Here is a 5,462-nt window from a genome sequence, read left to right on the forward strand (position 1 = left end):
GTTAGGGCAAAAAGCCTTTATTATTGCCACACATACATTACAGTATCCATTACAGTGGAATCCTTTTCTTCACATAACCCAGCTGAGTTGGGGTCAGAGCACAGGGGCAGCTATGATACAGCCCCCCTGGAGCAGAGAGGGTTAAGGGCCTTGCTCAGTTGCCCAGCAGTGGAGCTTGGTGGTGCTGGGGCTTGAACCCTAATCCTCAACCCAGAGCCTTAACCGCTTGAGCCACGACTGCTCCACAACTGCTCAAAACATGTACTTATGTATTTGATGGTAATTTGATAGTCGTTATTTATTCACACATGACTCATGTTAAGGTTAGCTCTTCATTAATTCCTCATTAGTACTCATCATTAGCTCATATTAAAGTATATATTATATTTAAGTCAGGTATTAGTGCGGGATTATTCATTTAAATTCAGTTGAACTAAACTAAATGGATCCTATTTTTCCTAGAAATGTCTTCTATCCTATTTCTCCTCGTCGACCAGAAATAACAGCTCAATTTTGATTCATAAGATATAGAGACTAGAGGCTGCATCTGACACCGAGTCCCTCTCCTTCCTGTAAATCTCCTGAAAGAGCTTTTCACATCTCCGTCTAATCCACACAGGTGTCAAGGACATCCTCGAGTATAGGGGTTTAAATCTGCAGGGTTGGCTTGTCAGTGCATTAATAAACAATTTTAGCCAGATCGAATGCTACATTACATCAGTTACAGTTTAATTAGCCACTTAAAATGTAGATAGACACAGAGCCGGGGCTGAAATCTGTCCTTCTTTATAAAAACAAGGAAGAAAATTCTTCCTGTAAGTTCAACTGCTGTATCAGAAGTGGAAGTGGATAATGAGATAAAGAGATTTTCACACCTAATGTGACTGCTGTGTGTATTTCACACGGTGTGATCCTCCCGTGTGATAAAAAGAGATATTTAATATATACTGTATATATATTAACCCTTTCCTGGTATAATTTATAAACAACAAAATTCAAGAGGCTTTCTATAGAGTATTATTGATTTCTCGAAGTAAGCAGCTTTCTCTTTCGCTGTAGCTTAGCTTTCTTAATCCGAGGAATACATCATTGATACTGCTTCATCTTAAAAACAATAGACGCGATACAATCCCTTAAGATCTGGCATACACAGTTTCAACTGGGAAAAAAAGCTGTTAAATGACAATAAATGGCTCTACACTTACTGATCGAAAATATACTAAATATCATACACTGAAAACTAATGCATAAACCTGTTACAGAGGTGGCATTGTTCTAGTTTTGGAATAACCTGGAGATTTCACAAATACTGCATTATGGATTATTCTGATGATCTATAAAGTACTGAAACACAACATTCCTCCATTCACTCGTCTTTAAAGAGACGTTTTATTGGTGTCTGTTGTAGAATTGTGTCTTTTCTTTTGGCTTTACAGAAAGTTTCGGATCAATTCTTGTTTGAAAAGAAAAAGAACATGTTGACTGTGATGTGTTTGAAAGTCTGACTGCATAACCATCCATGAAAATGAAAGACTTTTCATCCTTGTGCTTGATGAAGGGAGTTCATCTGGGCATGACTAGCATAAAATTCAACTTAAAAGCCAAAACTCTCTACCCCTGGACTCTGAGTCCTGTTGCTTGGTGGTGCTCAATGCTGCTGGGGATAGATCTGAGTGGGCAGCCTGTGACCCAGGGGACTGCTGTGGACAGAACCACTTGGAGACTATCTGCCGCTGTCAGTGAATATTTCGAAAACTTCGGCAGGAAGGAATTAGTGTTAAGTCTTTAATGAACAGTGTAACTAAACTGACTCTAAACAGCGAGTTCAGAGTCTTCACCTGCTCCTGTAAGTGCATTCACATTACACACATCTTACACCATCTGCTCTGGCTACCTGGAGCATCCAGGATTTAGTACAAACTCCACCCTCTGACCTTCAAAGCCACCCACAGCCTCGGTCCTCCTTATCTATCTGAGCTTCCTTACATCCGTCCTTACATCCCTCAGGTCCTCTCAGACCTTTACTCACTCTACAGAGTTTCAGTGGTTCATCGCTCAAAAACTTTGGAATTCACTCCACAGGACCTCCGAGCTATTACCATCTCCACTTAAAATAAAACACATCTAGTTCTTCGGCTCTTCCTCTACCGGCTGAAATATCTTTCCTCTTCTGTTTCTTATTCTCCATCTTTACTGGTCTGTTTGCACTGATCTGTTTTTTGTTTCTGTTTGTCAGCTGTATTGTTGTTTATTAGTGTTCTCCCTTATTTCCAACTGCATGTGAAGTGTTCTTGAGCTGTGGAAATATGCTGTAGATCTGTAAAACGTATTCATTAAATTTAATTCAATTTTATTGTATTTGTTCGTTCTTTTTTAAACAATGAACATTATCATAAAGCATCTGTAGAGGAATATAAAAACTGTGAATAATAATGATAAAAGTTTAAAATGATGATGATGATGATGATGATAATTTATTGAATATTATTATTATTATTGTTGTTGTTGTTGTTATTTATTTATTTTATTTTTATTTTTTTCAGGACTAAATTTTTTTTTCATGATTTCATGATCAGAACTCATGAGTACATGATAAAAGTATTATTTATTCTAAGTAATTTATTCTAAATAATTTATTCTAAGTAATTATTGATGATTATTAATTTTTGGGTATGATTATTCACGTACTGTTATTGCAAAGAGTTTCCGTAAAATTGTATTGAACTGAAGAACTCAAAAAAATGAAAAATGTTGATGGTTTGTTTCTGTTCCTGATCACCAAAAATCAGGAGTCCTGATTTTGTTAATAATATTTTCTTCTTACAAAAATAATCCAATAAATAAATATATAAACCAATAAATTTAATTTTTGTCGTTGTCGCTGTTTTATCTGAGTGTCTTTTCTGTTCTAGTTATTTTTCCTGTTTTTCCCCGAATATTAATTTATTGTTTAAAACGTAAGTGGAAATTTGAATCCTAAGCGTAAGATTAATGAGGAGACGTTCAGCTTGTCCAAAATGTTTACTGCAAAATCCGTCCTGGCTTCTGTCAAGTGTTCCTTCACGTGAGGCTGAATAAATTACCAACGAAACAAGAATAGAAAAAAAATTTGATGTCTGAGAATAAGTTTCTCTGAGAGAGTCAGAGAAAGGTAGAAAAGTCTTCCTGAGTTTAGTAGCAACTTTTATGACCCTTCAATTCCCAGCAGGCCTCTGGCCAGATTGTGTACTGCTCCAGCAAATCATCCGTCTTCAAAGGACAGCTTGAGTAAGATGTTTGTAACATGAAGAAGTCGTGCTTGTGCAGTTAGATGAGCTCTTTGAGCTTGGGTCAAATAATTCACATTCCAAAAGCAGAGATATTCTTCTGGTGGTCTTTTCATATCCCAGAATGCTGAAGGTCTGATTTTTGCACCGGGTTTAAACAGGAATGCTCATGTTTATTCGGAATATAACATACAGAGCTTACAGAAGCTATTCAGACTGTCGATTTGTGACAGACAATTCGGGAAACAAATTCAGATCAGGCTTTCATGTGTCTCACTGAGAAGATACTTTAATAGTGGAGTGTTGCAGTGATGGTTGACCTACAGGTCTCTCTCATCTCCTCATGATCTCTGGAGCACAACCAGAGTGACCATCAGGTTCTCTTACCTTCTCCTTCTCCAGGGGGAGTCCTGGTTGTTCCAAACTTTTTCCATTTAAGAATCATGGACTTCACCGTGCTCTGAGGAACCTTCAATGCATCAGAATTTTTTCCCCCTCAGATTCATTTCAATTAACTTTTTTTCTATGGCGCTTTTAACAATGGACATTGTCTCAAAGCAGCTTTACAGAAGTATAGAAACGTAGAAAAAGTTTAAAGTTAAGTTAATATTTAACCCTAACATTTATCCCTAATGGGAAGCCTGAAGTGACGGTGGCGAGGAAAAACTCCCTGAGATGATATGAGGAAGAAACCTTGAGATGAACCAGGCTCAGAAGAGAACCTCATCCTCATTTGGGTGACACTGGACAGTAAATAATGTAAATGTTGACAATGTCCTTTCTACAACAGCAACCAAGAGCTCTTGACGAACTAATAGGTCAGTGTAGGTTCTGAGTTCATTCCTTCCTGCATAAAAGCAATGGCAGTTCATAGACGGTGTGATAGTCTCCAAGTGGTTCTGTCCATAGCAGTCCCCTGGGTCACAGGCTGTCCTCTCAGATCTCTCCACAGCAGCAGTGAACACCATAAAGCAATGAGACTCCGACCAGGGGTAGAGCGTCTGGATGGATCAGGCAGGTCCGGATTCTGTGCTTTGACACAAACCTCCATCGGTGAACTGTTCAAAACTTCAACAAGATAGAATATAGAAGGAATTTCCTGGTTAAACAGTAAGGCACACATACTACAGAGTTATAGAAAAGAAATGATTTATAATCACACTCTCCGACGTCCCTCAGATGAGGATGGATCCAGTTTGAGCCTGGTTCCTCTCAAGGTTTTGCATCTATGAGATGGACAAATACAAAATATACAGCAAGGTTTTTAAACTCTACTGCTAGAAAATGTTAATAACAACACAGATACTTCACATTAGAACTGTTTTGTTTAATCATTTTATGAAGCCACTGTAAACTTTATCCCTCCATATTACATAGTAAGTGTACAGCATCCAATTTTGTACAAGCAATTGTTTACTTACTGACACGCCCCCAAACTCTGAAAGAGAGCTCAAAGATAACACCAATCTGAATCCCAATCCCAATTTTTCAAAATCTCATCTAAATCGAATGCTACCAGTGATCTCAATATTGTACAGATTAGTGCTATAAACTCTGTTCTTGGAGCTGTACTGATTATTCTCAGCTGTCTCAGTGGTGTGTCTTTCAGTACACTGAGCACCTACTGAGACAAAGCTGAAGCATGACATCATACTGCATGCATCTTCCCAAAAACTCTCCCAGACTTTTTAACCTTTTTCCCAGGACACTGGCTTTCAGTTTCAGGAATTATAGAACTTCCAATCAGTGTAAACAAATGAATAATTTTCTGGCTGCAAGTCTGACATAAAATGAGTCAGGACCTCATACTTCATCTCTCTCTCTCTCTCTCTCTCTCTCTCTCTCTCTCTCTCTCTCTCTCTCTCTGCCTGTCTGTCTGTCTGTCTCTCTCTCTCTCTCTCTCTCTCTCTCTCTCTCTGTCTGTCTGTCTGTCTCTCTCTCTCTCTCTCTCTCTCTGCCTGTCTGTCTGTCTGTCTCTCTCTCTCTCTCTGCCTGTCTGTCTGTCTGTCTGTCTCTCTCTCTCTCTCTCTGTCTGTCTCTCTCTCTCTCTCTCTCTCTCTCTCTGCCTGTCTGTCTGTCTGTCTCTCTCTCTCTCTCTGCCTGTCTGTCTGTCTGTCTCTCTCTCTCTCTGTCTGTCTCTCTCTCTCTCTCTCTCTCTCTCTCTCTCTCTCTCTCTCTCTGTCTGTCTCTCTCTCT

At 38.9% G+C, this 5,462-nt stretch overlaps 1 long non-coding RNA gene across 1 annotated transcript; it reads right to left on the minus strand.

The window, feature by feature from the left end:
* Positions 1 to 2,773: 2,773 nt before the first annotated feature.
* Positions 2,774 to 4,846, minus strand: LOC131345502 (uncharacterized). Its single transcript, XR_009203486.1, has 3 exons — positions 4,688 to 4,846; positions 4,427 to 4,492; positions 2,774 to 4,334 (listed from the first exon to the last, which is right to left on the minus strand). It is a non-coding gene; the product is annotated as an uncharacterized LOC131345502 (long non-coding RNA).
* Positions 4,847 to 5,462: the final 616 nt, after the last annotated feature.

Source organism: Hemibagrus wyckioides, linkage group LG24 (assembly GCF_019097595.1).
Source record: "Hemibagrus wyckioides isolate EC202008001 linkage group LG24, SWU_Hwy_1.0, whole genome shotgun sequence".
In the NCBI taxonomy this organism is placed as follows: Eukaryota; Metazoa; Chordata; class Actinopteri; order Siluriformes; family Bagridae; genus Hemibagrus; species Hemibagrus wyckioides.